Consider the following 11,929-nt stretch of genomic DNA (forward strand, 5'->3'; position numbering starts at 1 on the left):
ATATTTTTTTCAGATTATATTTCAATTTTAAAAAAAATATTTCTTTTTTATTAGAAATTTCAAAAATCTAAAAAAAATTTGAAAAAAAAATCTAATAAATTTAGATATTTTTATTTTTATTTTTTTAAATTGAGAATGTATTTTTAAGTATTTTGACAAATATATCATTAATTTTAACGGCTTCTAACGGAAAATTTAATGAAAGAGAGTCAAGTGTAAGATAATGTTAAAAATGAGTGAGTTAAATGATATTTTTGAAATGTCAGTGAATTGAGTGTCGAACTGGTCAAAACTTAGTGATTATTAGTGATATTTTGCCTTTAAAAAATCCACCATATATACAAGTTGCAGATTTTACTTTTGTTGACTTGGATTTATTCATCTAGAAAAGGAAGTGCAAAATTCAACTCTCTAAAGAATTACAATCACGTACTTCATCATTTTGTTAAGTTCATCTGACCTAAACAAATAATGCACGAATTAAGGGTTCCCCTTGAGCGCCTTAAGGTATTAGTATCTTAAAAATGGACGGCTAAAATATAGGGATGCGCATTTTACACGTCGATGTGCATACCTTAAAAATGGTATCAGTACGGACGGTATCAGTACCTTAAAACTGGACGACTAAAATGGCTAAAATGAATGGCTATACCTTGAGCGCCTTAAGGTATCAGTACCTTAAGGCATCTGGGCAGTCGATTTTACATAGCTAAAATGGACGGACGTGCATTTGCGGGTGCAGATGCGCGTCCACCGCATGTAATTGCATGGTGACCTACTATAGCAAGTTTCAACAATGCGATTTCAAAATTTTGAAATCAAAACTTAAAACCGTTCTAAGCTGAGTTTTTGTGATGGTTCAGTCGTAAACTTACGTTCTTTGATGAGAAATAGCCGGATTTGATTGTGGGTTTCAATAGTGTGGATTGACGATATGCGATGTGCGGTTAGTTGATGATGTGTGGTGAGTTGAAGTTTGATTCTACGCCCCAATAGTATAAACAAACATGAGATTTCGGGCTCCAAAACGAGCTTTCAGGGCTCCAAAACCTATCACAGGCATGGGATTTCGCTATAAAGCCCAGATGTTTATAAGCTGAAGGCTATCTCGTATGGAGGAGATTTTAAAAGGAGAAGGCTGTTCTTTCTGATGCTCTTCTGCTTCCCAAATGGGTCTATTTATAGAACCAGGCGCAAGTGAATCCAAAAGAAGTCAAGGTCGGCTGGGAGTCGTGGAGGCAAGTGAAGGACAATAAATCAAATTTGGACTCTTGGTTATCATGATAATAAATTTGCTGTAGGAATAGACCTCTCAACCAACTGGTCATGCATGAGACCACACACATTTGGCCCTAGGAATAGACCCAATTAGGAAGCAAAACATAATCAGAACCAAAAGCAACAGTGGCTTTCTTATCTTTGTTGATGATCATTCTCCTTCTAAAATCTCCCCCATATGAAATAGGCTTCAACCTCTAAACACTAGGCTCTATAGCAAAATCTCATGTCTGGGTTAGACGGTAAAAAAAAGAGATCTCCTCAATATATTTTCTAGTCTCCATCAATATCGCTCGTATCTTCCTTCTCTACATGTTACTTGGAAGGGAGGCTTCATCGTCCTTGATCCAGACACACCTGCTCAATTCATTTGCATGGGCACAACTTCCCTGTAAGGTTATTCGTACAATCTATGAATTTTCACAAAAAAATGTTTGCTGTTCTTCGAGCTACTTTGCTTCCTTGATTACATCTTTGGGATGATCTGTTTCACAATGAATATCCTGAACTTGAAGATGTTGCAGTACTTACAGTTACTTTTTCCCTGATGATTAAGCTATAAAGCCTATACCTGAGGCAACAATCAGATTACTTTGCTAGTTTTCATTTTCTGGTTTACATTTACATTTATATTATTCCTTCAAGCATATACTTGGGGAATATAAAAAATGCATTGTGTATTAATATGTGGATTTGCTGCCAAAGTCCATAACCCTAAACCCAAAGTACAAAAGATAAGAAAAAAAGTAACAAAGAAAAACCTAGCTTAACAAAAAGCGAACAATGGCCCTAGGGGAAGACAGAGCCCATAACCAAAAGGATCCGCCCAGCCCGATACCAACCAAAACCAGTGAATACTATGGAAGAGTGTGTGACACGCATCATGATACAATGCATGTGATAACCTGTATTTTTAACCATACCTTAGCAGTGTGAATAGCCAATTATTAAATCGGAGAGTTTAATTTTGTGACCAGCAACATATTTTGTTTTGTACTAATTTCAACATACGGATCAATATATACACATATAAATAATATAAAAATCTATACCAATGGGTGTTGAAAGTTCTAAGGGAATACGTGAGCATTATTAGAAATATAAATAAATAATTATTGTAGATAACAAATAGAGGAAAGATAAGGATCAGAGGTCTAGAAGGATCGACCTACACCGACGTACGGAAGATATAAAAGATGAAAAGGAGGGTCTAGAAAGGGGGAGAGAACTCAGAAGAGAGAGAGAGAGAGAGAGAGAGAGAGAGAGTCTAGAACTCACTCCATGAAACTGGTGTTTTTCTCTCTTTTGGTCTCTCGTCTTGCTCCACCATAATCCACCTCCATGCATGTCTTTTATCATCTCGGGTTAAACAAGAAAAGGAAGAGATCAAACCTTCCCAACAGGGGAGTTCTTGAAGTATCTAAAGGTTTCTTTCCTCTGTACTTTAGAGTAAGATGATCTCCTTCGTCTTGAGATGACGTTTTGTTGATGCATGATCTGATGAAACTGGAGACGCATCGTCTATGCTTCTCCTTCGATTGCAGAATTAGAATTGGGTAATTGCTTGTGTTTACCCAATTTCATTTTGATGGCCTGCAAGGTCTGTACTTTTCCTTATACTTCAACTATACAATTTCATGTATGAGTATGTTTACTATGCAGAATAATTATATAAATATGAATATGAATTGTTGTTATGTTAACATGTTCTGAGAGTTGAAATGATCAATTGAAAGAACTTCTGTCAATGAACTTAAATCCGGTTAGGCCCAGGATATAATTAAGGAGGGATCGAGTTCCCTTGGGTGAAAGACCCTAAACCCAATTAGGGCTCGTGGATTCGAGCGGATAATTAAGTAGGGATTGTGCCTCCCTAGGGTGAAAAACCCAAAACCCAATCGGGAATCCGCTTAGTACGAGGTGTTCTCGATAGCCTTAATTCGAGAGGTAATGGGCCTAACCGGGGAAAAAGAGGAAACTGGACGATTTGTTAAAAGTTTGAAGGAAACTGGACGGATGAAAATTTGCTCAAGTTGAATTGGTTTCAGTACGAAATTTCACCTTGTGAAATTGTTTATATGATCTGTGAGATTTATTAGACTTTTTATTGGTCATTACCCCAGGTCAGGGTTTAACAATGCATCACGGTCAATCATTCTGATGCCTTTAAATTGTAGAATTCCAGGTATACAGCAGCAAGTAACTGGGGGGAATATGTTCACCGTTAGTCAAATAACGAGAACTTCCAACCAACTGCTTGTATAGAGTAGGATTCACAAATTCTCCAATACCAAGCTTCTCCAACTTTGTTCATAAGCATTAAACACCTCCTTAATTGCTACCATTAAACTCGACCTCTCAACCAACTGGTCTTGCACGAGACCACACACATTTGGCCCTATACAAATAGACTCATTTGTGAAGCAGAAGAGAATCAGAACCAACAGCAACAGCAACAACGGCTTTCTTATCTTTGTTGATCCTTGTCCTTCTTCTAAAATCTCCCCCATATGAAATAGCCTTCAGCCTCTAAACACTAGGTTTTAAAGCGAAATCTCATGCCTGGCATAGGCTTCATAGCTTAATCTCAGGCAGACGCTACTTTCTAGCGTAACGAGTGCTGGAATAAATGTTCCAATGCATCTTCACAAGAGAAAGAGATCAAGTTCAAGTACCAGAAGTTGCATCAAAGAAGTTGTTGCTTCGACTAGTATTGGACAATTCTTAGAACGACGACCTGGTGTTCCAAGGAGTATACATCCAATACGACCTATTGTTGAAAGACTTGATATATGGCCGGTGCTTGAATTCCTTACCGATGGTTTCCGAGTTGTTAGAAAGTTCTATACTTCCATTTCTTCCTCATATTTTTTCGATGGACTACTATGTGCGTGAGGGACTCTATAACTTCCAACCAACTGCTTGTATAAGGTAGGATTCATAAATTCTCCAGTGCCAAGTTTCTTCAACTCACAAATTTTACCTACACAGCATCAGACCTTTAAACCCAACTAAATTGATTTTCTCTACTAACAAATGCATCATCCACATTCTTGAAAACCCCTCGAAATCTCTCACAAAACCCATTCAAATTTCCCAAACACTCATCACCCACTCCCATATTCAAGAAACCAGACAAAAAATTCAGAAGAACCCAAAAACACCTGCGAAATTGCTGTAGTCTATTTCTCATCGCAAAAAGCCCAGCTTGGAACTGTTTCAAGGTCCTTGGCGGCAAGGTGGCCAAGGACCAGTGTTTGATTTCAACAATGAGATAACCTGCTATAGCAGGTCACCCGGCGATCACATGCGGTCAATTTAGCCGTGTAATATGGACGGCCCAGATGCAATTACGAATCTTAAGGTACTGATACCTTAAGGCATGACAAAACTTTCCACGAATTAAACCACAGTTTCATCCTCCACTTCAAAAGATGATGGACCATTGCTATCATGTCCTGCAGATTTGGAGTTTTCTGTAATGGAATACTTAACTGAAATAGTTGATGAATATATAGAAGCGTGTGTTTTTCTCATTGAGAGACAAGATTTACATACACAAAGGATAACTACATTACAGCTATTTAGATCGTTATTCTAAGCCTATTTAGATCATTAGTCTAGGAAATTGCAATATAATCAATCAGCTATTTAGATCCTTAGTCAAAGCAATTACAATCAAATACATAATGAAGAGGAAGCTAAGTACCCTCTTCACAAATTTATGTGTCAATACAAAATGATTTTAGATGACATTCTATATATTCTCATGGTGGTAAATTTGTTTTCCTTGATCTTGATCCCTTTTTTATTACAGAATTTAATTTGGAACTTTTTCGTGTGAAGGTCAGAGAAAAGTGTCGTAAGCATTAGACCACAAGCTAGTGAATTGAGACTTCGTAAACAACTATAAGTGTAATCAAACGTATACTTTTTATCTTTAAGCAAAACATGCATTCTATAACAATTTCTTCCTTCTCCATTTCTTGTTTGGAAAGTATTATCAACCCTAATGTAACATACCAAAAGGCCTCACTTCACATTCAAAACTTAAAGTGCCCTTTCTTTTTTCTCCCAAGAAAAGAATAAGGTGACCCTTTCCGTTTAGAGTTCCTCGATAAAGTGGTTTTACAAGGTTGCCGAAATGAATGATTAGTTTGATAAGTTTTGACTTTTGTTAACTTGGATTCATTATTGTAAAATGCTCTCTTCTCTAACTCCCGCAAGGGAGGTTTCTTAACAACGACTATTTTCTGATGGTGGTGGTCTTGTGCTATTGACTGTGACAGGTGTCCTTTCATCTTTCTGCAATCTAATTCTTGGTGGTGCCGACGGGACTACTCGATTGGGCTCCTTGCCTAGTGTCACCAGCCGCACTTAAGAGTAGTGCTATCGTGACACTTTGTAAAGGAGATGCCGAGAGGGGTGAGCTTAAAGCTAAAGTGAGGACAAGTGGCATTATTGTAATTAAGTGGAAATTCTGATTCGAGGTACTTCGGCTTGGAATTTGGGAAAACTTAAAACACAAGAAATGTCTGGGACGTCAAGACGAGTTCAACACACTTGACGGCATGTCATTTGAATTTTCTATGAATTAGTTATGGCATATTAGTCTCCTCGGCTATTTTGATGTTTCCTCCCACCTTGGTCATGTAAGCAAAATATGCTCTATAGGGGGAGACATGGTGTCAAACTCTCCACCACCCCTGGTGCTGGCCTTCATGGGGCACTAAGTGAGCTTCTCCTAGGCACCCGTGTGGGCTAGACATGTGTCGTCAGAAAGGGGCGGCATATGTTTCCACGAGTCAGGATGTCTCGTGGACAATATTGGCCGAAAGGCCGATATTGCTGGTCTGGGTCGGGGACAAGGTTCGTATGAGGGTGATCCTTATGCCATAGGCGTTAGACAAACATGTGGGCTTAAGGAAGATATGTCGGGACCCCGTGGTGCTCATTGGCCACGAAGCGAGCGACGTGGGCATGTGTTAAGGTTTGACCTTGCCCAAAGCAATGTGATGCCAACAAGCACGGGATGGGCGATCCCGTGCTAGATTGAAGGAAGCTTAAGAGGGGCATCGAGGATTAGTTGCTCACTTGAGTGGCATGCCAACAAGCAAGACGGCTTGCCCGCTTGAGGATTGGCCTACAGGCTAGAATATGCCTTGGAGCCATGACAGTCATCAAGAAGAGAACCTGGAAGCCTTGTTAGATAGGGAAGTCCACAAGGGCAAGATGGCTTGTCAGGATGGCACCCAAGGCCTGAGTATGTAGGCATTTGTTGCCTTTGAGTTGAGTGGGTGGTGCAAGGGGTGCCCACGAGGCGACTGAGGTGTGCATGCTACTAAGGAATGTGAATGCCAACTTAGTCTCGGTACACGGTCATGCTACTTGCTATCGACGTGCGAGATGCACGCGGGTCAGTAATGGGTTGGCGCAAGCCGGGATGACACGAAAGCCTATCTGTTGGGCTAGTGTCTTGGAAGACAACCATGACACAAGGAAGAGATCGGTTAGTCACAAGATGTGAGACTCATGTGTGAGTAGTTTTCGTTGGTAAACCCCAATAAGTATGGGGGACGAAGTCGAAAGGGGTCAGAGTTGACAAGAGAAGCACACAGAGAGAAAAGAAAAATGGAGTATCAAGGAAGAAAGGAAGTTAGGCTGGCCTCGGTTCAGAGGAACTTTGGCGCCTCACGGGCTAATTCCGCTGCATATAAAGTTGGCCCGTGACACCTAGGCTACTGCCTAATTTTTCTCTTCGCCGGCGCTTGCGATGGTGATGATGGTTATGGGGCTGATCTGAGTGGGGAGCGGTATGATAGTGATGCTGGCTCTCTGTGGAGGATGGATGCGAGGGTGGGTATCGGTGTTCCACCTGTGGATTGTGGTGGTGATCGTATCAAGTTGTTATCTCGATCAGGTTTCGCTGTTGAGGGATGGGATCAGGTTCGGCGTGGTCTGATGACGCCTGTTTCTAATTTGGCCCTTGTGCCTATGCTCGATGGTGGTGATCGACGTGAGTATTGCGGTGAAGGCAGGCTAGTTTCTCACTCGTCTGCTGGGAGCGACGGTGCAGGCTGGAAGACAGATGATGATGGTGATGGTGATGATGGGTCGGATCTGGGCCAAGGTTCATCCTCAGCCGGGGGCCGAGCTCTAAGCACGACCGGTTCTCTTTCTTCCTCGTCAGTGATAGGCAGGGGTTCTCATCCTCTTCCCTATGGCAGTGACGGCGACAGCAAGTGGAGAAACTACTCAGCTAGGGTTTGTGTTGGTTGGGCTTTTTGGTCTTTGTTACTATAAGCCTAGTGGACTGCAGGGGTCTCTTGTTGGGCTGAGATTGATTGGGGCTTCTCAAATTGGGTGGCTCTGATGAATGGAGATGGAGTGGAGGGTGACAAGTCATCCTCTACTCCAATTGTTATTTAATTCTGGTAGGTTGCAAAGATCATAATCTCTGAGGGTTTTTTATCTTGCTTCGGAGATTACTGATTTTTGTTTAGAATAAAAGTGCGTGAACTATCTAAAAGGTGGGTGTACTGGAGGTATAGTGGATTCTTGTTCTTGTTTTAGAATAGGAGTCTTAGGATACTCTGATAAACGATTCTTTCTGTAGACCTCTTAAGGGTGTTTCGTTTTTGTACTGCTTGCTGAATTTATATAATGGGTTGACCTCTTTTCATAAAAAAAACTTGGATTTATTCTTCTAGAAAAAAAAAAAAAAAAAAAAGGGGGCAAAATTCATGCATGTCTACATGAACTACAAGTTGATTAAGTTCATCTAACCTAGACAAATGCATGAATTAAATAACACTTTGATCCTCCACTTCAAAGATGATGGACCATTGCTATCCATGCATTCCAGTAGATTTGGAGTTTTGTTTAATGGAATAGTCAAGCTTTCGCAGCTTTCCATTTTTGGCGGCTGCGTGCTATTTTGTCTTTAATTATTTGTTCCCCTTAATTAGTTAGTCATGCAATAGTCATAACCAAACTATGGATGATATCAAAGGAAGAGTCTGCAATGAACCAACAAAATTGTAGACCAAGGGGGGCCCACTGATGTGGCCATTTCACAGCTTCAGGAATTGCTTACTTATGGTTGACCGTGAATTGAACGTTAATTGTAAATGTATTGGCGTCATGGTGAAACAAGCTGGGTGTAATGGTATTTTCGCAGCAAAATATATCCATACCCAGCTAGTCATCTGCCTCTCACGCCTCACAAATATCTGGTATTTGCCCTTATCGAATCTGTCTTTCCCCTTACAGCTGATTAGAAGCAGCGAGAGCAAAGCTATCCCGTAATCAGACAACCATCATTGTGGGTCAATACCGCCAACTCCTTCAATCTCATCCTTGTTATGCAGATGAATCTTGATTTGTGTTATTGAGTTTAATTTTGTCACGTAAGAACGCCCCTTCCTCAATGATAAATCGTTTGCGGTTTGGTGTTTTCTTCAGAGGGAATTTTGATGTGTAGAAATTATAACCAACAAAGAACTCATATGCAACAAAGAAACTACTTTTGTGCAAGACACGGTATCTCATGACTCATCTGGGAATAAAGAGATGAGGATTGGGCATTTTGGGATAAATTATAACACCAACTCGTCAAAAATATTGAAAATACGAGTGAGTGCAGATTGCAAAAGATAGTGTGAATTTCTACAATTACAGGTGGCTGGAATTATAACAAATCTTGAGCCAAAACTACTTTAAAGGAGAAGTCAGCAGCGAACCCCTTCTTTTTCCTTGCATTTTTCGTTCTTTACCCTTTTGCAGGGTCGATACTCATATGGCTCTTCTTTGGAATCAGAAAGATCATCATGTTCCTCTTCTCCTTCATTCACTCTACTCCTCTTCATCTTCTCTTTCCTTCGTTGCATATGGAGGACGGTGGATACCACTATTTAGTCTGCCAACCTTATCTCCTTCTCGGTGCACCCGCCTCTCCCCTTCTCCCCTAAAAGCCCCTATGGTTAATTCATATTTTACAGTTTCATCTTCCCTGTCGTATGCGAGTTTGACGCGGTCAATCTAACGGATACACTGACGCCATCTCTTGGTCTACAAATGCATTGGTTCATTGCAGCCTACTCCGATATCAAAAGGTTATCCGGATGAAGCTAGCTTTCCAGAAAATGTATGGCACCTAGACAGGCGTGGACCAAAAGACTGGTTGGGGGTGGGAGCATATATGCGTGCGTCTCTTTGCTGCGACTGTGGTCCTCGAATCCATTTTTTGACCTACAATCCTTTTTCCATCACAGAGTGTGCGGACACCGGCCAATTTGTTCGATGGAGCTTGTACATCCTTCAATTATAACAAAATCTAATAAGAATTGATAAGTGGCTAAACAAGTACGTGGTACGGATATAAACAGGACTTCATAGATATCACTGGGGAAAGCAAAATAATAGAACTAGTTCTATGACCAAAACTCACCTGCTTTATGTACATGTAAAATAACCATTTGTGTTTAGATATATATGTACATAACATGTAAAGTTATGCACTTTGCCTTGCAAAACTGTAGAAAATGGAACATCATATTTAAACATCAATTTGCAAAACCGTGAACCCCTAAATGTAATATCAAAACAAGCGTAAGCTTCTATTGAAAATTAAATGCACAAATGCTTAGAAAGTAAATTGCATACATTAACGTCCATGAGTTGCATAACTTAACCTCTAAATGTAGCAATAGAAGATGCACATAAATACAAATTTCCAATGCTACAAGACTAGTATGTTCATTAATTGATAAATTCCTGTCTATTTCATATAGGATGAAAATACAATACAAACCATAACGTATAGTGAAAACTCAAAATTAAAAACATGCATGCTGCAATGAATGGAAGATCGATGATGATGATATCATTCACCAATATATTCTAAATATACTAAAGCTTATAGCACTGTTCACAAAATGAAGTGACAGTTTTCCCCTGTCTTTTGACTCAAATTACAATTCTGCCACAACATTTTCTTTTTTTTCTTTTTCTTTTTTACAATTCTGCCTTTTTCAAAAAATATATATATATATTTTTTTAAGGGAGAACAATTTTATTTTGTATTTGTAAATTTCTACAAATCATAGAAAAAGTTTGTTGTTGTTGTTGTATCCCATTTATTGTTAATCCATTATTAACAACAAAACAAATCATATTATAAGTAGCGCTTATATTTTTTAGATTACGAGTATTTATCTATTACATATAAAGCTTGAAAAAAAAAAAAAAAACCCGCAGCATCGCGCGGATCAATTTACTAGTACACTCGATCACTACACTTTTAACACGAGGCTCTCATGGAGCAAATATGTACTCTACGACTCTACGTAGCAGCAAAGAGGCGGTACCTTTCCACCCAGGATGGGAGAAGCGGGATTTCGTCCCAGAGCTTCACAACAAGCCCAAGCAGGAATATTTAAACAAGCACTAGCTGACTATCAGAACAGCACATCTCGAGCATCCATCATGATCTATCGTGAGAGAGAGAGAGAGAGCAATGAAAGATGAAAGCAAACCAGGTCTGATCACCACAAATAAAGCAAATTGATTTTTGCAATTGTGAAAAAAGGACGATTGTGCATGCAACCGGAGAGAAATTAAGTTGGTTCTTGGTGACAAATGGCAAGTTGCTAGCTAGGATACATAATTTCAAGTAGCCAGCTAGGTTGATTCTTTTTCGAAAGGGGAGTGCTATATACACACACTCAACTGAGTGTGTGTGAGACACATGCATCCATCTGTCAGTTTTCTGTTTGTTAAGAAACTAAAGCAGCCAAAACACATCTCCCTCCTCATGTGTATATTTTCACTGCCCATTTTAACCTTTGTGTCTAACTCTAATGAACCCAAGAGGCAGCCTCCACTCAACAGAGACTTGCTCCTTCCTTCCATGGCCAACCAAACCAAAGAACCATCGATCTACAAAATCTACGAGGTAACCGAAGGCCAAGACGTTATACAAAATCTTGATCATTAAAAACCCAATAATGCAAATACCGAAATTCACGTTTTTCTGGTGATGCTCTCCGTCTCGACCTTGATCGCATTCTTCATCAAAGTTTCAGGGTCGTCTTCTTGATCCAATCCAAGAGAGGGAGGTGTAAGCTATGAGAGTTTGGGTCAATTATAAGGAAAATAGTAATGGGTTTTGGATGGTTTTCAATCACAGTTACTGATTTTTGTTTAATTTGTATTTTGATATCTCTTCCATAAAATGGTAAAAAGAGCAGCCCTCTGTTCTTCTTTTTCCCTTTTTTTCTTTTCCTTCTCTGTAGCTCCAAAGAAAACTTGAAAATCAATTCGCCGAAGTGCTGTACTTTCTACTCAACTCGCTAAGTGTGCGACAATCAGAAGTCCATACCTTCAGGGATTTGAGACTCGCGGCGAGATGGTGACGATGGCCGTGGCGGATCGGAGAATCCGAACTTGAAAAAGGGAGGATCTTTTCGGATTCAAAAGCGGGATGAGTGCTGGGTTTCCTTTTCCTATATTTTTCTTTTCTTTTTCAAGAAAATAATCAGAATAATTTTTAAGGGAGAAGGCTTGTTGACAATAGACATGAAGTACTGGGCTGGGGTAGGTGGTGGCGCTCCATGATGGTCTAATGAAGTCTGAGGGATGGGTGGTGAAG

Source organism: Rosa chinensis, chromosome 6 (genome assembly GCF_002994745.2).
Source record: "Rosa chinensis cultivar Old Blush chromosome 6, RchiOBHm-V2, whole genome shotgun sequence".
Lineage (NCBI taxonomy): Eukaryota > Viridiplantae > Streptophyta > Magnoliopsida > Rosales > Rosaceae > Rosa > Rosa chinensis.